The sequence below is a fragment of the Vombatus ursinus genome, unplaced genomic scaffold (genome assembly GCF_900497805.2).
Source record: "Vombatus ursinus unplaced genomic scaffold, bare-nosed wombat genome assembly UNPS02005236.1, whole genome shotgun sequence".
NCBI classification, from domain to species: domain Eukaryota; kingdom Metazoa; phylum Chordata; class Mammalia; order Diprotodontia; family Vombatidae; genus Vombatus; species Vombatus ursinus.
The window spans coordinates 4,061,458-4,088,640 of NW_020945014.1; the positions used below are offsets into that span (position 1 = coordinate 4,061,458).

At 41.1% G+C, this 27,183-nt stretch overlaps 1 protein-coding gene across 3 annotated transcripts in view; it reads left to right on the forward strand.

The window, feature by feature from the left end:
- The first annotated feature begins 14,272 nt into the window (after positions 1 to 14,272).
- SLC45A4 (solute carrier family 45 member 4) overlaps positions 14,273 to 27,183 on the forward strand; it is a 124,094-nt gene continuing 111,183 nt past the window's right edge. For 2 of the 3 annotated variants that reach the window (XM_027844756.1, XM_027844774.1), the window contains exon 1: positions 14,273 to 14,353. The gene's annotated coding sequence lies outside the window, so the exon portion shown is untranslated. The remainder of the gene's footprint in view (positions 14,354 to 27,183) is intronic. The other variant, XM_027844766.1, reaches the window with a different exon arrangement.

Consider the following 27,183-nt stretch of genomic DNA (forward strand, 5'->3'; position numbering starts at 1 on the left):
GTCAAATTTTATATTCAGCTCTGGTCTTTTCCTCAGGAATGCTTGAAAGTCCGCTATTTCATTGAATGACCATTTTTTTACCCTGAAGGATTGTACTCAGTTTTGCTGGGTGCCTCAATTATTTTTTGATGAAATGTGAGTCAAAGTCCTCAGCAAAGAAAAGTTTGTGTGCTCCATTTTTCTAATGGTAGCTTTTAAAATATTTGAATATAGATATCACATCTTCCCCTAAATCTTTTCTTCTCCAGGTTAAACATTCTCATTTCTTTTACCTGGTACTCCTATGGCCTGATTCCCAGTACCTTAGTATTTAGGTGGCCCTCCTCTGGACTTTCCCAGGGTTGCGAATGTCACTCCCAAAATGTGGTGACTAAAACAGGACACAAGAAGCATTTAAACCCTTTGACCCATCAATAGCACTTCTAGGGCTGTATCCCAAATAGATCATACAAACAGGAAAAGGACCCACATGTACAAAAATATTTATAGCAGCTCTTTTTGTGGTGGCAAAGAGTTGGAAATTGAGAGGATGCCCATCAATTGGGGAACGGCTGAACAAGTTGTGGTATATGAACGTAATGGAATACTATTGTGCTATAAGAAATGATGAGCAGGCAGACTTCAGAAAAACCTGGAAAGACTTGTATGGACTGACTCTGAGTGAAGTGAGCAGAACCAGGAGAACATTGTACACAGTAACAGCCACATTGTGTGATAGACTAACGTTGATAGACTTAGCCCTTCTCAGCAACGCAAGGGTCTAAGACATCTCCAAAGGCCTCATGATGAAAAATACTATCCACATCCAAAAAAAGAACTATGGAGTTTGAATGCGAATCAAAGCATACAATTTGCTATTTTTTTCCTTCTGTTTTGTTTTGTTTCCTCTTTCTGGTGGTTCCTCTTATTAGTTCTAATTCTTCCTTACAACATCACTAATGTGAAAATATGTTTAATAGGAATGTACATACATAGCCTATATTAGATCGTGTGCTGTCTTGGGGAAGGAGAGGGAGAAAAATTTAAAACTCAAAAGCTTATGGAAGTGATTGTTGATAAACCAAAATAAATTAATTTTAAAAAAGCATTTAAATAACTAGCATTTATGTAGTACTTTAATGTTTACAAAACACTTAAAAATAACCCATTTTATCCTCACAGTAATTCCTAATGTCAATGTAATGCCAGGCACTATGGTAAGTGTTTTATAATTAATACCTCATTTGATACTCACAACAACCCTGAGAGATAGGTGCTATTATTATTCCAAGTTTACAGATGGGAAAACTGAGGAAAATAGGAGTTAAGTGACTTGCTCAAAGTCACACAATTAGGAAGTATCTGAGACCAAATTGGAACTTAGATCTTCCTGATTCCAATCCTAGTGCTCTATCTGTTCCACCTAGCTGCCCCAATATGAATGTCACCCAATATGGATTCTGGTTGGGTAGACATCAAAGTCCTTCACTGCCTGCCCCCAACTTACCTTTTCCAAACTTACCCCCTTTAATACACTCTCTGGTCCAGGCATCCTGGCCTTCTTACTGTTTCTCACACATGATACTCCATATTCCATTTCCATGCCTTAGACTGCCCCTCATTCCTGGAATACATTGCCTCCTCACCTCTACCTTACTGAATCCCTGGTTTCCTTCAAGAGTCAGTTCAAGCACCACCTTCTTTATGAGACTTTTACTCATCTTCCCAGATGGTACTGCCTCCTTCCTCTAAAAATCATCTTGCATCTGTCTATGCAAATATATATACATTTTTACTTTTCCCAATTTTTACTCGGCTCCTTGAGGCCAAGTCTATTTCTTTTCTTTTTGTCCTAGCATCTAGTACAAAACCTAACACATAGTTGATTATTGATTGATTGATAAAAAGAAGACAGAAGAGGTGCAGGAGTATCTTTAAAAACATGGGACAGTCATGATGGCTTCCTTTCCAGGTCCCAGGAAAAAGTCACTCATTAGCTTAAAGTGCTATGCCAAGAAGCCAGCACTCCCAATTCCTGTGGTTGGTTTCCCTTAGCACTTACCTTAGTATAAACTGACACATTCCCTCTCCTAAGGTATGGGGAGACAGAGTGCTTAATTGGAAGTAGTTAATAGTTCTTCCAGGAGTCATGGGGAGGTGGAGGTAGGGGAGGTAGTCATTTGGTAAGGGGCCCTCAATGTTTTTTTCACCTGATTCAGTTCCCTGTAATTACTTTGCTATTGTGTTTCATTAAAGGACTTTTGATTCATGTGTAATCTGGCTTAGTATGATATTGAAAGAAATCAGTGGGGGCACAAGAATGTTTTGTGGAATGACTTGTGGAAAAGATCACAAGATTGAATCGAGTCTATATGAACTCAGAGTTTGAGGTTCTAGGCCATAGGTGACACAAACTTAAAGTGATATAGAAATTGAAGCTGGCATTGAAATTTAGGGACTGATAGAGAGGAGGGGTATTTGGGGTCAAAGCTGAGCTTGCTGACTCCAGTCCTGACCTGGTTGAGTCTCAGTCTTTCTCCTCAGCTCCCTTTGTGGGAGTCTGTATTGCACCAGCCTCCTGGGGCCAAAGGGTGGGTCATCCCCACTTATCATCACCTGTGTTAATCTCCCATTCCAGAAGCACCCCGCCTGGCCAAGCATCCAACCTCTCCCTATTGGCAAGCTGGCTGACTGGCTGGGTTGGGTGATATGACTTGAACTGACCTGACCCCATCTTCAGTGTCATACAAGGTTTGGGTCACCCCAGAAAAGAGATGTGCAGAGGTCAGAGGTCAGTACCTGGGATATACACACATGTAATAAGACATAGCCCCCACCCTCTGAGAGTTCCAAATCTAGAAAGGGGTACAGGCCTTAGCCATATTCAAATAACTACAATGATAACTTATAAAGGCATAAGAGAGGGGCAAAACAAAGCATTACCTGAAGCTTACTGGAGTTGGGGGAGGATCATTATTGATGAGGGTAAATAGGAAGAACTTCTTGGAAGAGGTGATATTTGAACTGGGCTTTAAAGTCCTAATTTGAAGATGAACTCAGATAACTATTAAGTGTCTGCAGTGAGATCTGAGCCCCAGTCCTTTTGACTCCTAAATCCATTGGCCTATCCACTATGAACTACTGCTTCCATTCAAGCTCCCTACCCTGGATTTCATAAGAAGTTGCCTCAGGTAATTTAAATAACCTAGTTGCCCCAGAGGGACCAAAGAGTCCCCAAAAGACAATTGGGGGTGGGGGAGGAAATCCACAGTCGCTATTGAGTCACTAGAGCTTTAGGACGTGATGACTTGCTTGGGAGGCACAGTGCCTAGTAGCTTAGAGGAGAAGAAGGTATAGGACTGTGGAATCAGTTTGACCTGTCCTGGTATGAGGAATGGAAACACGCTTTGAGGTTGCAAGGGGAACTGTTCCTGATCATTGACAATGTTTCCATAAGACTATTACAGATCCCTGAAAAAGGAAGCCCTCTTAAAATCTGCTAGGGAGAGAGAACCAATTGTTAAATTTTCAGTGTGAGCATTTACACCTTTGTTGTTCTTGTTGTTCAGTTGTGTCGGACTCTATGTGAGTGAAGATCTTGGCAAATATACTGGAGTGGTTTGCCATTGCTTTCCCTATTTTACAGATGAGGAACTGAGGCAAATAGGGGTTAAATGACTTGCCCAAGGTCACACAGATTTGAACTCAGAACTTTCTGTCTCCAGGCCCTGTGCTTTCTCCACTGCACCCTCAAATGGGAAATTGGACATTGACAAACACTACAAATCAGAGCTTGATTTATTGTTTGGGGATTGTGTAGACCTAAGAAAAAAACGATGGAGAAAATGTCAGTCACATAGATTAAACTTAAAAGTGTTTTTCAGAAAGCCAGTTGTTAAATATTTACCAGCACATCTCTGTCCTTGAAGTTCTGTACTATAGATTTTCTTTAAAGTCAACTTCAAACTATTAATGACTACTCTTTGAGGCTAGTCATTCAAAAAGTTCTGAATCAATCAAACTGTACCATTGTCTAGGGAGTAATTTTATCAAATGTTTGGCTTGAATGTCGGTGAACTATATCTATAATCTTCTCTTAATCTATCAGTTCAGCAGCCCTGTCAAAAGCTGTTCTTGATGAAGTCATGCTGAGATCACCACTCCTTTTTCTAGAGGTTACGAACCTTTAATTGTATGTCCTAAAAAATTTCCCCAGGAATAGTAGTCAAACTCACTGGCCTATAGTCAGCAGACCCTACTCTCCTTTTTTTTTTTTTTTTTTTTTTTTGCAATGCTTGCCTTTCTCCAGCCCTGCAGCATACTGCTTCTTCTCTGCAAGAGTTCAAAGGCTTCTGACAATCATAGTTCTTTCAGTAACATGATACCAGCAAGTGTATCTGCCAGTTCTTTCAGGATCCTGCGATGTCATTCATCTGGGCTTATGACTTCATTATGACAGGAAAGCTAGTGACTCCCTTACCATCCCCCTACAACCAACTCCCAGTTGACCATTTTTGTTGCAGGCCTTCCAGTCCAAAGATTATTCTCTCTGACACAGAAAACAAAAGCAAAATGAGTTGAACAGCTCTGCCTTCTCTCTGTCATCCATTATCATCACCCCATTTACCATGACCACCAGTCCTGCAGGGACTATCTTTTGCCATTCTTTGTATCCCCATTGCTTAGCATAGTGCCTGGCACATGGTAGGCACTTAATATTTATTAATTGGCCCTTTTATTGTCAGCTTTTCTCACTAGCCTCAGCATAAGGTGAGCATTAGCATCACTGCTACTATTTTTACAGGACTATGCCGTAGTTTTGTATTCATCTTATGTTACCAATTATTGCTTCCATCTTTTGTACATATCTTTTTAAAAATATTTTATTTTTCCCCAAATTACGTGTAAAAACAATTTTTAACATTCTTTTTTTAAATTTTGAGTTCCAAATTCTCTCCCTCCTTCCTTCCTCTTCCCCCCTCCCCGAGACAGTAAACAATCTGACATAGGTTATACATGTGCAATCATGTAAAACATATTTCCATAGTAGTCATTTTGTGGAAGAAAACTCAAACTAAAAAAAAGAAAGGAAGGAAGAAGTAAAGAAAGAAGGAAGGAAAGGAAGGAAGGAAGAGAAGAAAAATAGTATGTTTTGATCTGCATTCAGACTCTATCAGTTCTTTGTCTGGAGGTGGACAGCATTTTTCCTCATAAGTCCTTCAGAATTGTCTTGGATCATTGTATTGCTGAGACTAGCTAAGTCATTCATCATTGTACAAGATTGCTACTGTGTAGAATGTTCTCCTGGTTCTGCTCACTTCACTCTGCATCAGTTCATATAAGTTTTTCCTGCACAAATCTTCTTAAAAACTTAGTTGTGCATCCATATTGGTCTCTTTAGATAACTCTTCATTTTTCTCCTTATTAGAATTTACTTTGTGTTTTCTGAATGTCATTCTAGAGAACTTCCAAATCTTACAGGGTTAATTTACCTTGTAAATTTTTAGGCCACAGGATCTTACCAGCTCTCAAATCCTAGCGTGCATGTCAGTTTATTCCTGGTTTTCCTTTCCTTCCTTCTCACAAATTCTAAGACGGAGGGGTCACTTCCTACCCTACCCTCTTGGTTACACGTCAACAGCCTGTTCCTTCTTGTTGGTGAGAATGAGATCCAGCATAAAAATTCCTCTCTTTGGTTTTTTTCCCCTTTGAAAGGTGGAAATGGTCATTAAGGCAAGTCGGGAAATTATCAAATGCTCTAGTTTTTGTATAGACATAGATATATGTGATGTATCTTCTTGATATAAAATACTACTTGTCTTCCTACCCCTCCCACCTCCTTTTACCTTTCTTGGTCCTTTTTGAGTAAGCTACCATATAAGCTCCCAGAATCATATTCCAGTCATAGCATCCACCCCACCAAGACTCAGTGATACCTGTTGAAATTAAATTTGCCTCTTTCTGCATTACTATATTTACTTTATCTTTACAACACATATTTTGTGTTTTTGATTTGATTATAGATTTGATCTGATTATAGATAACTAAGGCTATTGTTTTTATTGCTATCTTCTTTTGGAGATTTTTGTTTCCAGTAAATTCCTGGGCATCTCTATTGCTATTATTATTTTTTAAATGTAGCTTTTATTTTTTAAATGTATATATATATATATACACAATATATATACAATTTTTAAAATGTACATATATACACACACACATCTACATATATATATGTGTGTGTGTATATATATATATATATATATATATACTCACACATACACACACTCTCTCTCTCTCTCACCCCCTTCTTCCTTTTTAATTTAAAGTCCTTTTGTTTAGATTTGCAAGACATCAAGCAAATACATGTTTGCTAACCGTTATTAGACGTACTCCATTCCTGGCTGGAACCCCATCTAAATTCTGAGATTTGAAGCTATCAAACAAAAATCCAAAACCCATCCTTACCACCTATTAAACTATCTGTTCAAACCTGCCTTTCTTTGAAGTTCTTATCTCTTTAGAGCAGCTAGGTGGTACAGAGGATAGAGCTCTGGAATCAGGAAGACCTGAGTTCAAATCCAGTCCCAGACACTTAGCTGTATTAACATTGGCGAGTCACTTAACTTCTGTCTGCCTCAGTTTTCTCAACTGTAGAATGGGGAGAAATATAGCACTTACCTCTCAGGATTGTTAAGTATCAAATGTGATAATATTTGTGAAGCACTTTGCAAACCTCAAAGTACTACACAAATGTCAGTTCTAATTATTGTAAAGGTATGGGGATGGGTTGTGTTGAGTGTGAGGAACAGAAAGAAGGTCAGTTTGGCTGGATGTAAAAGTGTGGGGGGAGGAGTAATACCCAATGAGGCTGAAAAGAGTAGGGCCAGGATGTGAAGAGTTTTCAAAGCTAAACAGAGAAATTTATATTTGATCCTAGAGGCAATGGGAATCACTGGAATTTATTGATTGAGTAAGGGAGTGACAAGGTCAGATCTAAGCCAAAATTTTTTCTTCTTCAGAAAGAGCCTCAGATCCATTTAACACTTGTCACAGAGTCACAGAGTAGGGACACATGGATGGTGTTTCTATTGCAGAGTGTGTCACCTCGAACAGCTATTCAGGGTTCTAATATCCGTGCAAGCTAGCAGGTGGTACTCAAAACCTGAGCTATGCCTTTTCACTCACTGAGCATGTTTGAATGAACCTGCAAGTCTCAGCCTTAGTACCAAATGACTATTGAGAGAATTTGTGCAAATAACTTCGCAACAACTCTAGTCTCTTTCTAGTGTTCTAGGTTCAGCATTCCTATTTAAGGGTATGTTATAATTGGAAACAAATAACTTAGAATCCATTTGGCTTATGATCAGTTGGATCCCCAGTCTTCTCCCTTCTCAACAAAGCTAATTTGCTTGTTTGACTTATGGGCTCAATGGATTTTTAATAATGTAGAATAAAGAGAAAACTAATTTTGTTAATATCAAATGTCATTTAGTGAAGCAGTTTCCACAGTGATAGATTCTGAATTTACAATTGCCCTCTATCTCTGCCCCTTTGCTCTTTAAGTGGGTCAACACACCCAAAGGCTGTTGGTAGAAAAGTCCTGCCAGGCATTACGGGTTTTAAAAACAAAGAAATAGGGCAAATGCTCTCCATGTAATCACCTCACTAGAAGGATTCAGTACCTGGTCTCAAGGAACTTGCCTTCTGGGGGTACCTAAGTTAAGTAAAGGCACAGCACAAAGCAATTGAAATTAATTTCAGGAAAGATTGAATATTAGCTAAGGAGCTGAAGGGTATAGAGCATTAAGACTTCTGGTTAGAGGGGTTTTAAAGAAAATAAAGGATTCCTAGTTGAAGTGAAAAAGGAAGGAGTTCTAGACACATGCACTCCACCTCCTAACTCCCTGTATTTTCCCTGGCTGTCATCTATGTCTGGAATTCTCTCCCTCTTTGTCTTGTCTCCTGACTTCCTTCAAGTTTCAGTTGAAATCTCACTTTCTAGAAGAGAGCTTTCCTGGTCCCCCTTAGTCTTAGTTCAGTCCCTCTGAGATTACCTCCAATTTACCCTCAATGTATTTTGTTGGTACGTGGTGGTTTGCCTGTTATCTCCTCCCATTAGATTGTAAATTCCTTGAGGGCAAGGACTAGTTTTGTCTTTCTTTGTATCTCTGGGGCTTAGTATCCCGCCTAACACCTAACCTGCCAAGTTGTTATTGTTTATCCTTCTCTTGAAGAGGAATAAATATTTGTTGACTTGACTTTTACAAGGCCAAGAAGCAGTATCCCGTTTAAATAACAGCTAGTAGGCCAATTTGACCAAAATGGAAAGGGTGAAAAGGGGAGTAATATGAGACTGACAGAGGACAGAAACAGAGAGACCAGAGAAAGAGAGACAGGGAAAGAGACAAATAAAGACAGAAACAGAGACAGAGGGAAGAGAGATGGAGACAAACAGAGATAGAGACAGAGAAAAAGAGGGAGACAGAGATAGAGAGACAGAGACAAAGAGCTCCTTATTACTACTAGTTCTTTTTTCTGTGCAGAATCTTTTTTCTATCTATATGAAAGTCCTTCAAATTCTTGGAGGTAACTTATGTCTCCCCTTTGCCCCTCTGCCCCTTAGTCTTTAGGCTCAGTATTGTGTTTTCTTTCAGCTGACCCTCATATGGTGTGGTCTTCAGAATTCTTATGGTTCTGGCTAACCTCTCCTGGTCCTATTCGGGCTTGTGAACACCCTCCCTCTTCTATGGCCCCAGAACTGGAAAGTGAAGGGAGGCTTCTTCCGCAGAATTTGGACCAACGGAAGAGATAACAAACAAAATAGCTAATATTTATATAGCGATTTCAGGTTTTAAGTGATTGGCACAGGCTAGCTCGTTTGATGCTTATAACAACCCTAGGAGGTTGGTGTTAGTTTTCTGCTCATTTTACAGTTGAGGAAATGGATGATCAAAGAGATTATGTGAATTGCCCATGGTTGCCATGATTAATAACTACCAATGACAATTCAAATCCAGCAATCCAAGTCTAGTGTTCTACTATATGCCACACTGCCTCTTAATTATAGATAATAATAGTAACTATTACTATTATTAATGATCCTTCATATTTGTACAACACTCAAAGTTTACAGAGCCCCCAAATTTATAATCTCTGTTAACTCATTGAATCATCATGACATCTCTATGAAGTAGGTGGAGTTGGCAAGTATCTTTATTATTCTTGTTTTATAGATGAGGAAACTGAAGGCTAGGGAAGGAAGACAGCATTGTTGGTGGAGGATATAGCATGAATTCATTGGGAAGGAGGACTCATCTGTCTATCGATGGTCTAAGTTCGGTACTTTGTCAGTCCCTTCCTTTAGCTGGTTTTTTTCAGTGGGCCTGGTCTCACACCTGGTGGTTACTCAGTCATTGTTGTTTATTATTGTTGTTATTGTCACTGATTGCTGCTACTTCTGCGGTTATTAGTAATAGCAGATGGATTGCCTGGAGAGCAAAGCAAAGATAATTAACACACTATTATTTAGGGTAATCTAAATGCTGATTATATTATTCTGCCATGAGGCAGTCACTGTGTGGGAATCACCTGGCAAAAGGTAAAATTCTGGCCCAATCATTGCTGGTTGGTCCTCAGATTCTATTACTTATTAACCATTTGCCCTTGTACAAATAAATCACTGCTTTGGGTCTAACTTTCCTCCTTTGTAAAATGATGGATCTCATGATTCTATGTTAGCCCATTATTGCTATTTCAGACATTCAATTCAATTCATTTCAACAAATACTGATTAAGGGTGAAAAGCATTGTGAGAGATACTGGGATTACAAAGACAAAAAAAAGGAAACTTTGCCCTCAAGGAGCTCACACTCTAAGAAGGGTGAATACACCACCTACAAAAATAAGTAAATACAAAGTAAATCAAAATAATTCCAAGAGGGACTGAGCTTTAACAACTGAGAAGATAAGGAAAGGACTTGAGTAGGAAGTAGAGCCTCAGTTATGCTTTGATGGAAGCTAAGGATTCTACCCAGGAAGGGTAAGGAGAGGGAGGGCATTCCAGGGAGGAGAGCCCACTTATACAAGAGCACTGAGGCAGAAGAATATTTTCCTTTCTTCTCTAGCCTCCAAACTTACCATCTTCCTTGACTTCTCATTTTCACCAAAAGCCATAATTTCCTTCATCAGTCATTCAGTAAGGGACATTTCCTTCCTAACTCAGTTCCCTCCCTTCTCAGTTTTTATAGTTATCAGAAATTCTGGATTTCCCTAGCACTTTAAGGTTTGAACTATAACTTTCTCACAAGAGCTCTGGGAAGTGGAAAATACAGCTCTTATAATCCCATTTTATAGAGTAGGAAACCTAAACTCTGAGGGGTAAGTGACTCACCCACAGTCACATGGCCAGTCAAGTTTCAGTATACAGTAGATTATGAGCTCCTTCAGGGCAAGGGATGCCTTTTGCCTCTTTTTCTATCCCTAGAGCATAGTCATGGTTCCTGGCACATAGTAGATCTTAATGTGTATTGACTGATATTGATCAGTCTCAGAATTCAAAATCAGGTTTCCTGACTTCAAGTCTGGCACCCTACCTTTCCACTATACCTTGTGATATCCTGTCCTTTCCTCTTGGCTCAAAAAAGAGGTGGCCCTCATTCTTTTGAAGGTTCACACTTCTACCTATGCCCTAATTTCATCCCTTTCTGACTCCTGAGAGATCTTCCACAATTCTCTCTTTCCTTTCCAGTGACTTCAATGTTTCCCTCTATTTTCTCCTTCCCTTGTGCCTACAAACATGTGCTGATACCCCTATCTTAAGGGAATCTTTCTCTGATCCCCACTGCCCTCTGCTGCTTTTTATCTCCATGATATATCTGTTATATTTCCAGCCAAACTCCAGAAATGAGTGTTTTGTACCTACTGCCTCTATTGCCTCTTCACACACTTCCTTCTTCTCAGGTCCCTACAACCTGGCTTCCATCAGCCCCACCTCACCTAAATCCAATTCACTTGGAAGTCAAGACATCACCTACCTGATGCCATTGGTCCTCTTTGAGAAGGAAGGACAAACAACAACCTGTACCACTCTGTTCAAATTGCTCTCTCCGAGTCGCCAAAGATTTCGTAGATTCAAAGGGCTCTAAGGTACTTTAGAGGTCATCTAGTACAAATGGGGCCCCAAAGAAAGGAAATGACTTACCGACTTGCACAAGATCACACAGCTAACTAATAATAGTCCTGGAACTATATATATCTTGGTCTCCTGGCTATTAGGTGGATGTTTCCTCTACTTCCCCATGCAATGTCCTTTCTTCTGCTGGCATTCTCTTTGATCACTCTGCTTCCTCGTCCTCCTTGAAACTTATTATCCACATCCAGAGAAAGAACTATGGAGTCTGAATGCAGATTGAAGTATACTATTTTCTCTCTTTTTTCTCTCTCATGGTTTTTCCTTTTTGTTCTGATTCTTCTTTCACAACGTGGCTAATGTGGAAATGTTTAATATGATTGTACATGTATAGCCTATATTAGATTGCTTGTCGTCTTGGGGAGAGGGGAGGAGAGAGAGAGAGAAAAAAATTTGGAACTCAGAATCTTGTAAAAGTGAATGCTGAAAACTACTTTTACATGTAATTGGAAAAAATAAAATTCTATTAAGGAAGGGGAAGAAAAAGAAAAAAAGATAAATGTTTTGTTGGACTCTTGCCTCTGACACTTGCTTGCAGTATGACTATGGACAAGTCACTCAACCTACCTGAAAACTTGTGGGTCACAGGAAGCAATGGAGAATTTTAGTGGAGGGTGGGTGGATATGCATATTATGATAATAGAATAGAATGTCATATATAATTCAAATAAAATGGAAATCTACCAGAGTTCACATACACAAAGTGTGCCAAAAGTCTTAGTAAGCACCTACTATGTGCCAGGCACCCCAGGCTAAGCCTTGGGTATACAAAGAAAGGCAAAAGATAGTCAATGCCCTTGAGGAGCTCACAATCTAATGGGGGAGACAAAGTGCAAATGAGAATATACAATAACAAGCCATATACAGGATAAATTGGAAATAATTAACAGGGGGAAGACTCTTGAGTTAAGAGGAATGGGGAAAGACTTCCTGTAGAATGTAAGATTTTAGCTGGGTTTTGAAGAAACCCAGCAAAGTCAGGAGTTAGACTGAGAAAATACCTAAGAGATGGAGTGTTTCTGAAGAACAGCAAGCAAGCCAGTGTCACTGGACCTCAGAGTACTATTGGGGAGAAAAGAAAGTAAGGTGTACTGGAAAAGTGGGGGGTGGAGGGGGAAGAGAAGGTTATGAAGGGTTTTGAAGGCCAATTAGAGGATTTTATATTTGATCCTGGAGGTGATAGGGAGCCACTGGAGTTTACTGAGTAGGGGAATGTGTGTGTGTGTGTGTATGTGTGTGTGTGTGTCCATCTGTTTGCCTGTGGCTACTAGCACAACATGGTCAGACCAGCCTTTGGGAAGCTGAAAACTGCACTAAGACTTTTGAGACACCATGCATGTATAGATTCCTGTGTATAATTAGATGATACAAATGAGGCAGTTTTCTGTAGTAGAAAGAGAATTGCCTTTGGAGTCAGAAGACCTAGGTTCTTACTCTTTTCTGCTACTTACTACCTGTGTGACCTTGAACAAGTCATCAAACTGTCTGAATCTCAGTTTCTTCATGTCCGAGTTGTGAAGGTTGGACTCAATTATCTCTCTAAACCTATGAACTTATGAACTAGGACATTAAATAATATAGTGCATTGAATAATGTAGAAGGAATATCTTAGAAGGCACCTTGGTGATGATCTAATGAGACACTCCTGTCTGATGCCTTACATTTTTTAAAAAATACAACTTTTCAAATACATAACCTTATTTGAATTTCACACTCTTTGATGTAGGCAGGACAGCCTCCAATCGTCCCCGTTTTACTGGTGAGGAAACTAACCCCAAAAGAGATTGAGTGATTTGCCCCAGATCTCAAAGTAGGCAAGTTACTTATCAACCCCAGGTCACCTTGACTCAGAGTTCAGTACGCTTACCTGAATTGGACTGCTTATTTGTATCAACGCAAATATATCACGCTTAGTCTAATAGAGATGTATATACTCTTAGCCCCGATAAAGGGTGGAAGAGGAGGGGCGCTTTCATGCTTCCTTCCATCCTCGAAGAGAGCTGCACAGAAAAAGCCAGCCTCCTTATGCCTGCAGATGTAGCAAGAGGTGGGTTGCCTGCCAAGGACAGAGGGAGCAGGAGGGTTTGGAGACCAAGGCCTTGGGGGATTATTTATCCTCATCTGGAAGAAGGGCTTTGTGTGGTACTGCTGGAGTCCCAGACGGGGAAGGCAGGGCTTGCCCAACCTAGGTTGGGAGGTGGACTGCTTATGGCACAATAGGGGCGGGGGTCCTATTTATGGAAGGGGGATACCTTCAGGGAGGGGCGCTTGCCCTCCTTCTGTGGGAAGGGGAGAGGGGAGGAGAAGATAAGGACACTCAAGGGGTGCAAGGAGCTTGTTCTTGCTCAGTTGTTGGGGGGGGTTGTCTTGCACGCTCGGGGGCGGAGCTAGCCCTCCTTTCCTAAGATGGGATCAAGGGATCAAGGGGTGTATGAGTAAGGAAGGGAAGGAACATAGTAGGGGTGGAGCTAGCCTTCCCTCAGGTGTGTGTCTGTGTGTGTGTGTGTGTCTGTGTGTGTGTGTGTGTCTGTGTGTGGGGGGGGAAGGGGAGGAGAGAGAGAAATTGGGGGAACAGGCTAAAAAGGAGGGGGACAGGGGCGGGGCTTGCTGTCTTCACAGATCTGGCTAGGGGCGCAGGGGGTGGGGCATCTCTGGGCTGCGGAGCCAATGGGCGAGACAGAGCCGGGATTGGGGCGGAGCCTGCGCTATGGGGGCGGGACCGTCAACCCGAGGCTCCGCCCCGTCTTCGCGCCCCCCTCCCTTGTGCGGCCTGCGGCGGCTGCTGCATAGTCATGAGGAGGCGCAGGGGCTGGCGCTGCGTCAGCGGAAGCGGCGCGGAGCGGCTGTTTCCGACCCGATAAAGCGGCGTTGTCCCCGCGCGCCGGCCGCAGCCTCGGGAGCCGCGTCGTCGCCTCCAGTGCTGCTCCTGCTGCTGCTGCTCCTCCCCTCCCCCTCCGCTCCTCCCCTCAGCGCCGGGCGCGCGCTCATACAGACTGACCGACGGACCGAGCAAGCGGCCGAGCCCCGCGCAGCCCCCGCCGCCGTCCCGCTGCCGTCCCGCCGCCGTCCCGCCGCCGCGCCCGGGGGCTCCCCTGCTGGCCTCGGCCGGGGGCCGGGTGTCCGCGGAGCCGCCTTCGCCCGCTGTCCGCCTCGTCTATTTCCCACCGCGGCCACAGGAGACAGGTAACCGACCGGCCGCCCCGCCGTTCATTCCGTCCTTCCCGTGTCTGTCCGTTCTTAAGTCCGGCCCCGGCCTCGCCCTCGGCCGCCTGCGCTGGTATGTGTGTGTTTATGCTGCTCGCTCCCTCCCGCCTCCGCGGGCTCCGCTGCTGCCTCCGCCTCCTCCTCCTCCACCTGACGGGGTTGGGGGGGGCGGCCCCCCATCCCTTCTCGCTCCTGCCGCTCAGTCAGTCACCGGGCGCCCCAAGCGGGCTTCCTTCGTACGTTCTTCCCCTGGGGACAAACCTCCTTCCCAGATGCCCCCTCACTCCTCGAAACCCCCGAATTTGCCTCCCTGGATTTCTACCCAGGCCTTTACAACACTTACCTAGCTCCCCCTTTCCCCCTACACCTTAGAGCCTTCTCCACCGCCCCCACCCCCAGCTTCTGCAGGGGAGCCTTCTCCATTGTCCCCCCCAGTCCCTGCAGGGGAGCTTTCTCCACTGCCCCCCGCCCCCAGCTCCTGCGATGAAGGTACTGCCACCCTTTCTATTCCCCCCCAGCAGTGGAGCCTTCTCCACAGCGCCCTCCAGCCCCTTCAAGGGGGACTACCTCACTCCCCTCATTTATCTACTACTTGCCCCCAACCTCTGCGGTGAAGCCTTTTCCATCCTCCGCCTTCTCCACTGGTCTCCCTTTTAGCCACTGCGGTGGAACCTTCTCTATTACCCCACCTACTCCACTGCTGACCTTCTCCCCCAGCCTGTGCAGTGGAGCCTTCTTCACTGCCGGCCCCTCCTCCAGCTCCTGCGGTAGAGCTTTCTTCACGGTCCCTCACTTTCTCCATTGCCTGCCTTATTCCTCCCAGCCCCAGTGTGGAGCCTTCTCCGCTGCCTGTTCTCTGCAACCCCTGCAGTGTAAAGCCTTGTCGACTGCCCTCCCGTCTCCACTGCCTGTCTTCTTCCCCGCCCCCACCCTCAACCCCTTAAGTATGGAGTCTTCTCCACGGTCCCTTTTCCTCCACTGCCTGCCCACCCCCCACCCCCTAACCCCTGCAGTGTGGAGCTTTCTCCACTGTATCCCTGACCCCCCCCAGCTCCTGCAGTGGAGACTTTTCCACTGCCTTCTGTGCCCCTAGCCTTCATTACTGCCTATTGTGTTCCCTCTCCAAGAGCGTTTTCTTCACTGCACTACCTGCCTCCTCTTCCTCAAGCCCTGCAAGGGGACTTTCTGCACTTTTCACCCATCGCTGCCCCCTCCCCCACCTTCTTCTTCCCTCCCTCCTACCTCCAGGAGCCACCTTGTATTGTCTGTCCCCTCCCTATCCTTTACTCCACTGACCCTGCAAAGGGGCGCTAGCTTGCATTGCTTCTTAATTATCTGATGGGAACTTACCCAGCAAGAGTCTTTTTTCCTTAAAGGCTGGCATACTAACTCCCTTCAGCCTAGAATAACTAGCTTGCCCTTGAGTAAGCAAACCTGGCTCACATCTCTCCACTGAATCCTACCCAGTCAGACCCTATTTTCTACAGATTTTCCCAGTTCCTTTTATTCTACCCAAGAGACAACCACCCAAGAGATCCAACCAACGTTGTGTTGCCTTATCCCTGGATTTTTTCAATTCATTTCATAGTCTGTACACTGTTTCCCTTTCTCCCGCTTTCCCACATATAAACACACAGCCACACCACACTCTGACCTTAAGGGGCTTAGTGTGGTAGTAACCCTTCTCCCAGTACCTAAAGGGAAAAAGGAGACCTCTATCTAAATCCTTAACAAAAAGAGACCTCCAAATCCTAACACACACTCCCCCCTTCCTATCTTCAATTTGTCCAATTTTATTGGTATTGACAAAAGCCCTATCATCCATATCCTGGTTCTGGAGAGATTCTCCTATCTTCTCAGGTCTCATCTTACTGTCTCTTGGAATTTTCCTTTCTTTATAGTTAATAGGTAAATACTCTTCATTGATTAAACTATTTCATTTAATCCGTAGAATCCTTATTTCTTATCTATTAGGCTGCTCTTCTAATACAGTCCTTCATTAATTTCAGCAAATAAGAACCTATAGTTCTTCCATTTGCAATTACCCATACTGTGCTTTCTTAACCCAGGCTGGAGCATTGGAGAGAGGTAGAACAGAGTAGCTGAGGAGAGAGACACATATAGGCAAAAACACTTACTGGTCATGGAACAGCAGGAATGACCTAAGAGGGTTTCACTTGTTTTGAGTGTTAGAAAATCTAGGATTGAATCTTCTGAACAACATTGAATAGGTCAGGCACTTTCCTTCATATTTAACTCTATTTTAGTTTCAGTAGTATCTCTAGGTTGAGTATGGAAATATTGTCACCAATAGGAGTGGTAGGGAAAAATAAGAGTGTCTATTTATGTTCGTTATCTGAGGAATTAGTATATTTTTTATTGGGAAAAAGTATTAACAATATTGTGGTCCCATTCCATCTTGACTTTTGAATTATAATCTTTTTTCTGTTTTTAAAGGTAGTGATTTTCTTTTAATGTAGATATTACATACTATAAATTTGAACCAACACTTAGTGAACTTTTGCATGTGATTGTAGATGGTTGCATACAGATGAGTAGATTTGAGGAGTGTATCACTGAACTAGTGCAGGCTGTAAATGGAATGAAAGATTCAGTGATGATAAATAGCTATTAAGTGTTGCAGGCAAGACAGAAGTTCATTATCCAAAAAATTAGAGTTTTGGTCTCATTCAAACAGTTTTTAAAAAATTGAAAATGAATATAAAGGGTTTGGCTCATGCTTCTCCTAAAATCCATTATTCAATTGTCACACAGAAAAGATACATTATGTCAGAAAATTGTTCAAGAGGATGTGTCTGAAGTGGGGAGATGGTCATTACAGAGCAGTCTTAGTGAAGGAGATGGATAGGAGATTCTCCTTTACTTTGCATTGATTTTTTTTCCTCCTTTAAAAAAAATCAATTTTATTTTATTTTTAGTTCCAAATTCTCTGCCTCTCCCATCCATTGAGAAGTTTAGAAATGCAAAACCTATCAAATCACTTTGCATTGATTTTAATGTTGCACTTTCAATTTCATTTCCCACCCTTCCTTCCCTTTTGTAAAATGAAGGTTGGACTTGGATCTCTAAAATTCCTTTGTGCAATGGCATGTGGCAGGTACTGGGGTGATATCCTTAAATGGATCACTTCATTGATACAGAACACCGTTCATATCTTATCCTGTTTGATTCTCACCTGTTTTCCCCTATGAATCCTCCACAGAGGATCCACCTAACATCTGGGAAGCCTTCATTATCCTGTGGGCACTAGGGTCATGTTTGCCCTCATTCTTGCTTTATGAATGGCCTATGAAGTAGACTGGCTGTGAAATCCAAGGATCTGGGTTCAAATCCAGCTCCACTGCTTACCACCTTGTGTTTCTTTTGTTAATTAATTTTGTAATCAATTAACCTTAGGCTCAAGTTTCCTCATCTATTAAATGAGGGGGATAAGTGGAAAAGTCCTTTCCACTCTAGGTATGTGAATCCAGTCAATCAACAAACGTTTTAAGTGCCTGTCATTTACTTGCCGGACATTGTGCCAGGTGTTGGGAATACAAAGACAAAAGTAAAACATTCCTTTCATTTAAAGGAACTTACATCAAATGGGAGCGATAACATGCACATATATGTAGGTGTATACAAAACATAGCAAGCAGATAAAAGGTAACCGTAGAGGAGAAGGCAGCATAGCAGGTGGCAAGATCAGGAAAGGCCACATGCAGAAGGAGCTTGAACTGAGTCTTGAAAGAAATCTGGGATTCCTAGAGGCAATGGTGAGGAGTGAGAGTGTTCTAGTCTTGGGACATGTAAGCAGTGCAAAGACAGAATGGAGATGGAGTATACTGTGTGAAGAAGAGGAATGAGGTCATTGTGGCTGGATCTGTGATCCCATTTCTTGTATGTCAGTATGCAGCCAACTACCCACCGTGTGTACCTGTATGCCCTAATTACAAAGGGTAGATGGTGATGGTAGAAGTGTCACTGCTGCAAGTTTTGAGCCATCTCCCCATTTAACATAGTCTCCAGAACTGGAGAATGGGTCAGGAGTTGCTTACTTGTGAGGTAAAAGGAACAGGACAGGGAAGGTATGGAAAGAGAAAAGACAGACAAGTCTGTTATCCCAATCTTTTTTTTTATTAATTTATTTTGATTTATTGACAATCACTTCTATAAACTTTTGAGTTTAAAATTTTTCTGCCCCTCGCTCCCTACCTCCCTCCCCAAGATGGTGTGCAATCAGATGTAGGCTATACATATACATTCCTATTAAACATATTTTCACATTAGTGATGTTGTAAGGAAGAATCAGAACCAATAGAGGGAACCACAAGAAAGAGGACACAAAACAAAAGTTAAAAAAAACGGCAAATAGTATGCTTCGATCTGCATTCAAACTCCATAGTTCTTTTCTTGGATGTGGGTAGCATTTTCCATCATGAGACCCTTGGAGATGTCTTAGATCCTTGCATTGCTGAGAAAGGGCTATATTGAAATATGTGTTTATAGTTGATTTATTATCAGGCAGAATGGTGGTAGGGAAAGGGATGTTAGGTTGATTTTAGTGCTTAACTTTTTACCATTGCCACCAATCTTTTTGCCCTGTACCCTCTCCATCCTATCATATAGAGTCCAAAAACTCATCTTCATTGTGCAAGAATGGGTTATGACTAATACCAGTTAACACTGACCTTGTGTAAGTCTGTTAAACTTTGGGCTTTAGTGTCTCCTCCATAAAAAGAAGGGATAGGCCTAGTGATTTTAAAGGTCTCTCTCTAGGATCTTGTTAGTTTGATGTTCAGTGAGGTGACTTGGTTAGGACTTGTGGACAGTTTGTAATTGCTAGTGTAATTTTAAGAATACTACTTTTCAAAAGGGGTGTGTGTGTGCCCAAGTGCACATCTGTACATGCATGTGTGTGTGTCCCTCCTAAGGAGGATGAGAAATAAATGTGTTTTGTATGCTTGCTTCATGTGATTCAAAGACTAGTTCAATGCCACCTTCTCTTTGTAGCTTTCCCTGATCTCTTAAGCCAGAAGATTGATTCTGTTTGTTTTTTTAATTCTCATGGTACTTTGTTCCTCTCCTGTGTACTTTGACATTTTATTTTGTAGCATACTTATTTGTTATTAAGTGCTGTTCTTCTTCATTAACTGCTTGACATCTCAAACTGAACAGTTGGGAAATGAAACCCCCTGAACCTTCCAGATTTCCCTTTTTCTTGGTGTTTTTTTGTTTGTTTTTTGCTAGGCAATAGGGTTAAGTGACTTGCCCAGGGTCACACAGCTAGTGTCAAATGTCTGAGGCAGGATTTGAACTCAGGTCCACCTGACTCCAGGGCTGGTGCTCTATCCACTGCATCACCTAGCTGTCCCCAGATTTCCCTTTATCTGTTGAGAGAACTGCCATTGGTTGTCACAAAGGTAAAAACCCTGAAGTTATCCTTGACTTCACTGATCACACACTCTCCCTATATTCAACCAGTTAGCAAATGGATGTCAATTCTTTCACAATACTTCTTGCTCATTGTTCATTTTTTTTTTTTTTTTGAGGCCATCGGGGTTAAGTGACTTGCCCAGGGTTACACAACTAGTGAGTATTATGTATCTCTCTTGAGTCCACTGCGCCACCTAGCTGCCCCTCATTGTTCATTTCTCTCCACGTAGTGGCTATCACCATAGTTGAGGCCCTCTTCATCTCTTGGTCATTACAACAACAGTTACAACAACCATTACAACAAAATTTAACTCCTGACTTCCAGACTTTCCCTTCTCCACTTCATCCTCCAAAGTGACAATTTATAGTCCTGAAGCATGAATCTGATCATGGTACTCTCCTGCTTAAGAACTTTGAGTGACTCCCTCTTGCCATTAGGATAAAATGCAAATTGTTTTGTCACTTAAAGCCCATTACAATCTGGCTCCAAATAAACCTTTCCAGGTTTATTGCATGTTATTCTCTATCACCCTTTTTCTGTTCCAACCAGACTGGCCTATTTGTAGTTTCTTGACCTTGACATTCCATCTTCCTCTTCATTAGCTGTTCCCCGTACCTGGAATACACTCCCTTCTCATCTCTGCTTTTTAAAATTCCAACTTCCTTCAAGAAACCCTTGAACCCAATTTCTGTGGGGTAGTCTTTTCCCCCCTTAAAAAATTAACATTTTATTTTTTCCTAATTGCATGTAAAAACAATTTTTAACATTCATTTTTAAAAATTTTGAGTTCCAAATTCTCTTCCTCCCTCCTCTTCCCCCCTTTCTGAGACAGTAAGCAAGTTTATATAGATCATACATGTACAATCATGAAAAACATTTCCATGTTAGTCATGTTGTGAAAGAAAACGTAGGACCCCCTCCCAAAAAAAAACCCACAAAGAAATAAAATGAAAAATGGTATACTTTGATCTGTATTCAGACTCCCATTAGTTCCTTCTGTGGATGTGGATAGCATTTTTCTTCATGAATCTTTTGGTATTATCTTAGATCATTGTATTGCTGAGTGTAGCTAAGTCATTCACAGTTGATCATTGTACAATATTGCTGTTACTGTGTACCATGTTCTCCTGGTTCTTTTCACTTTACATCAGTTCGTATAAGTCTTCCCAGATTTTTAATCCTGCTCGTCATTTCATATAAGAAATAGCATTATTATATATGACACAATAGCATTCCATCATAATCATATACCGCAACTTGTTCAGCCATTCCCCAATTGATGGACATCCCCTCAATTTCCAATTTTTTGCTAACACAAACAGCTGTTATAAATATTTTTGTACAAATAAATCCTTTGAGGGGAAGCCTTTTCTGATCCCTCTGATTAGTGTTCTCTCCTTTCTCCAGTTTTCATTTACATAATATGTTCCTCATAGACTCCTTAAGGCAAGAATAATCTTTTGGTATTGTTTTCATATCTCCCGTGTTTACTAAATGCTTGTTGGGGTTAGATTTCAATATACTTCTCTTACTGTCCTTACTAGATTTACGCTTCACATGAGGAGGAGGAGTTTTACATAATGAAAATCTAGCAAGAGGGAAAATTACAAAAAGAATGATGTAGAAGGGAAGGAGGCTGGAGAGGAACATCTTAGAGTGTCAATACTTTATTGTCTGCAGTAGGTTTAATACATAATCTAAATCACCTCCCCCCTCTACCCTCATGGCAAAAAGCAAGGTCTCTTTAATCTAGATTAGTTTAATTACTGCACTGAAATCTGTGAAAAAACATCTTTTAGAATATGCCAGTTTCAAAATATATTTTGAGTGAGAAATTTTTCTTAGTCTTCTTAATGCTTAGTCTTTGCTCTACTAGATACTTATGTTGTTGGTAAATGACTTTTTAAAGAATTGAAATATTTACTGACTCAGGGTAAAAAATCACTTTTTTCTCCTTCCCTTGAATAATAACCACCAGTATTTGCATATGTCGTCTCACAGAGCTTACAGGAGTGAACAGCATCAGTCACAAGTTATCTGTTGAGCACCTAATATAGGCTCAGTCCTGTGTTTTACAAAGCAACATACTGATAATGCAAGTTCATATGCTATATAAATAACTGGTAAGGGGAAAAAAAAGAGTGATCAAAATGGGTTAAGCTTAATCCAGGAAAAGTCACTCTATGAGATGAAATAATTTACCTACTTTTCCATTCTCTTCCTTCCAGGTTTTAATTACTGTTGAATTGTTTTTAAATCATCCTCACTTCTCAATCCCTTCCAAAGCAAGCCAAACCTTATAACACAGAATAAAAGAAAAGAAGAAAGAAAAAATAAAATTAAGTAACATATCAAATAAGTCTGATTAGTATATAGCCCTCCACTTCAACAAGGAAGGGAAGGAGGGGTTTGGTTTTTGGAATCACATATCATATCGTTCTCATTTTTTCGAGTTCTTTTCTACTAACGTTGTTGTAGTTGTGTATATTGTTTTCCTGCTTATTCATGCTTATTTATTTATCATTTATTATTATTTATGCTTATTTCATTCTGCATCAGTTCATTTGTCTTCCTATACTTCTCTGAATGTCAGTCATCATTTCTTATAATTCAGTAACAATTATAATCAAATTCATTTATCACAACTTGCCCATTCCCCAGTCGATGTTACCTAGTCTTTCCAAGGTTTATATGTGTGTTTGTATATCACCTTAGAATCGCGGAATTCCTTTAAGAGCTAGAAGTGACACCAGAGGCCATCTAGTTCTATCTGTAATTGACCCAGAATGCCTTTACAACATCCTCTAAACTATGGTCGTGTAACCTTTGTTTGAAGTCTTCCCAATAAAGGAGAACCCACTACCTCCGAAGGCAGCTTTTTCTGCTTTTGAATGATTATTTTCACAATTCTTATTTCTTTCTTAAACCATTCAAGAATATTCTGCAATAGTTTCATGCTCTCTTGAGAATTCACAGGGTCATCTACCTCATCAGGTTATATATTAATTTCCCTTTGTCTTGTATGGCTGTCTGGACTTGTTTAGATATCTGGAAGTCATCTTCCCTTTTGTTAGTATATTTCTTGTTGGTTTATATGTGTTCAAGGTCATTAACTTAGTTTCCTTCCTCCTGAGATATCTTAGTTTCAGTCTTTTTTTCCTTATGTTCCTCTATACTTCCTGATTCCTTCCTCTGGATGGTTTGAGGCCTGGGCCTCAAAGTTATCTCAGTTTCCTTCCATATTGGGCAATTCAAGTTTCACCATTTTTGAACTCTGCCTCAGGTAGCTTCTGAGATGTACTGAACTGGTCTCCTTTGTTTCAGGGCTGTACACATATGCTATCACTGCAATAGCCTACTGGTGCAGCTCCTTGTTGCAAGTCCCTCCTCTCTCCAATCTATTCTCCATTCAACCACTAAAGTGTTTCTTTTAAAACTCAAGTCTGATCATGTCACCCCCACCACCACCACCCCCACCACCCCCAATAAACTCCAGTGGCTTCCAGTTGCCTCCAGGATCATATACAAAATGCTCAGTTTGGCATTCAAAGCTCTTCATGACCTAGCCCGCTCCTACTTTTCCTGTCTTCTTACACCATACACACCCCCCAATCCCCCATAGTCTTTCATCTAGTGATACTGACTTCCTGGCCGTTCTTGAACAAAATACTCCATCTCTTGGCTCTGGGCATTTTCTCTGGCTGTTCCTCGTACCTGGAATGCTCTTTCTCCCTCCTTTCTGATTACTGACTTCCTGGCTTTCATTAAGTCCCAACTGAAATCCCAACTCCTACTGAAGCCTTTCACAACTCCAATTCAGTGCCTTCTCTGTTATTTTTATTTATCCTGTCTCTAGCTTGCTTTGTATATATTTGTTTGCATGTCATTTCCCCCATTAGATTGTAAACTCCTTGAGGGCAAGGACTGTCTTTTGCCTCTTTTTGTGTTACTAGCTCTTAGCATAGTGCCTGGCACATAGTAGGTGCTTAATAAGTGTTTATGGAATTGAAGCTTGCCCCAAGTTCCTCTGTTCCTCAGTTTTCTAGCTCAGCTCTTTTGTGTCACAGAGCACTGCCACAACTCAGTCCCAGCCATGGCAAGCTTCTTGCCTTTTGATTTCTTGGGCTGCAGGAGGGTGTGGGGTTCAGAGTTGAGTTCTGTTGCAAAGTTGCAACAGAGTACTGTTAGCTGGTTGGGTAGGAGAGGCTGAGATAGCCTTTGGAATTAGGAGTATTAGCCTCTTCTGGTTTTTATCTATTTAGGGTTTAGGAGACAGCTTTGTACATATGTGGGCATAATTCTTATTTTGGAGGGGTTTTAAAAGGTGAGAATTTGAGAAAGTGTCTAGCCCGCTAGCTTATTAGTCATGTGACTTGGAAGTCCTGATAGTTATCATTGTTAAGAAGTTTTCTCTTTATAACAACTCTAAATTTCATGTTAATGTCTTACTCTCCTTTTACATGACAGCCCCGGTCATGCTATTTAAGTCTTTTCTTTAGGGTAAATACTCCCAGTTCCTTTACCCAAATCTTGCATGGCATGTTCTTTAGTTCCATTATCATCCTGGTTGCTCTCTCATAGACTCATTCTAGTTTGCTTGTGGTTTTCTTTACTTTTTTTTCATTTTTAAGAATAATTTTTCCCCAATTACATGTAAAAACAATTTTTAATATTTCGTTTTTTTTTAAAAGGGTATTTTTTGCTTTTTGGTGAGGCAGAGGTAAATGGCTTGCCCAGGGTCACATAGCTAGTAAGTGTCAAGTGTCTGAGACTGGATTTGAACTCAGGTGTTCTTGACTCCAAAGCCGGAGCTCTATCCACCGTGCCACCTCACTGCCCCTTGTTTTTTAGATTTTTGAGTTTCAGATTCTCTCCCTCTCACCTCTCGTCTCCCTGAGAAGGTAAGCAATTTGTTGTACATGTGTAATCTTGCAAAACTTAATATATCATGCATTAATCATGCAAAACAGGGGCAGCCAGGTGGCACAGTGGATAGAGTACTGGCCCTGGAGTCAGGAGGACCTGAGTTCAAATGTGACCTCAGACACTTGACACTTATTAGATGTGTGACCCTGGGCAAGTCACTTAACCCCAATTGCCACACCAAAAAGCAAAAAAAAAAAAGCGAAACATATTAATCATGTTGTAAAAGAAAACACAAATTTCCCCTTCTCCCCCCCCCCCCCAAAATAAACCCAGGAAAAAAAAAGGTGAAAAATGGTATAATTTTATTTGCATTCAGACTCCATCAGTTCTTTCTTTGGAGGTGTATAGCATTTTTCATCACAAGTCCTTTGGAATTGTTACATCATTGTATTGCTGAATACAGCTAAGTCATCATACAGTATTGCTGTTACTGTGTACAGTGTTCTGCTGGTTCTGCTCACTTCGCTTTATATCAGTTCATGTAAGTCTTCCCAGGTTGCAATGCTAAAGGAATTAATTACTCTCTGGTAATCTAGTCTCTAGTAATTGCCCCAATCTCCATTTTGAAGAACAGTTTTCCCTGTAATACACAAAAGTTCTTAAGCTGCTAAGAGGCAGACTGTAATTAGGAAGACCTGAGTTTAAATCCAGCTTACCCAATAGATATGTGACTTTGGAAAAGTCACGTAACCTCGCTGTGCCTCAGTTTCCTCAATTATAAAATGGGGCTAATAATAGTGGCCACCTCCCAGGGTTGTTGTGAGGATCAAATGTGATAATTTGTAAAGCTTAGCATGTTGTAGCAGCTTAATAAATGCTTGTTTTCTTCCTTCCTTCTTTCCTGTACTAAATATTTTTAGCTAAAAGTCCCAAAGAAATTAATATTAAATTAAACTTAAATAAGCCAAACTTAAAGTCCAGAAAGTTTAGTCAGTTGAATTTAACATTTATTAAACACCTATGATATTCACTGTGCTATGCTGGGTTGGAGGACACTAGACTGCATTATTATGTAATAATTTTATGACATAAAGGAGATTCTAACAATTTAGTAAAATCTAACAGTCCATTTTTATGAGTGAAGACAGGAAGGTATTTTCATAACACTGGATACTTGAAGTTTATATGATTCTTAATATTAGTTATATTATCCACTGCCTTCATAAACTGGCCTATTAAGAGTTGATAAAAAGTCCTTTTATACAAATTTTATGAGAATATTTTGGGAATATCAGTTGCTTGTAGTGTACTACTATAGCAGACACTGTAGTGCTCTGTGTGTGTGTGTGTTTTCTGTAAATGAAGATCATTGCTTTTTAGCAAGATTGTATCTGAGGAATCCTACATTCCTTCCTTTAGAGCAGGGGTTCTTAAATTTGGGTCTATGAGCTTCAAAAAAATTTTTTTATATAATTAATATTTCAATATAACTGGTTCCATTTGTAACTCTGTATTTTATGCATTTAAAAATATTATTCAGAGAATTGGTCTATAGACTTCACCAGACTGCCATGACACAAAAATAGTTAAGAGCCTTTGATCTACTTCTGGTATATGGTCTAGAGCAGAGGTGTAGAACCTGAGGACCACTTGAGGATCTAGAGGGCCGTACTTGGCCTCAAGGCCACAGGTTCCACACCCATGTTCTAGAGCTTAGGAAGGTTTAACCTATTCATACTTTTACTGTGGGATAATAAGACAAGTAGTATGAAAGAATTAAACAGAACCCCACATGAATTTAGGATTTTAAAAAAGTGGTTATTTCTAAAAATAAGCTCAGACTTATTCTCTTTGGTAATTACTGAACTGTTTCTCAGCTTTCTTTGCAAAGAACACCATTTGAAAGGTAAGTTGATCTGTTCCTGACAAGGCATTTGTGAAGCCCAAAAAACTGAAGAAAGCTCCCGTTTATATTTTAACTCTAAATATTCGTTGTGAATTTACAGAATTTCTGAGAGTAGATTTAGCAAAAATTTAAATGCTATCTTTTTTAAAGATTCTGTGCTAGGCTGTAGATCAGAGCTGTTGTTCAGTCCTGTCCGACTGTTGGTGACCTTATGGACCATAGCTGTCCATGAGATTTTCTTGGCAAAGATACTGGAGTGGTTTGCCATTTCCTTATCCAGTGGAGCCAGTGAACCCTTTTCTCTGACAGTCAGAGGTTAAATGATTTGCCCAGTGTCACACAGTTAGGATGTGTATGAGGCAGGATTTGAACTCTGGTCTTCCTGGCTCTAGGCCCAGTGCTCTATCCACTGAGTCACCAGATTCTTATAGGTCTTTTTATTTTTTTGCCTGTTTTTGGTGAGGCAATCACCAAAGGATGTGTATGAGGCAGTATGTGAACTTGAGTCCTCCTGACTCCAAGCCCAGAGCTTTATCTACTGTGCCACCCAACTCCCCTCCACCAGATTCTTAAAGCTGTTAGTTATAGTTCACATTTATA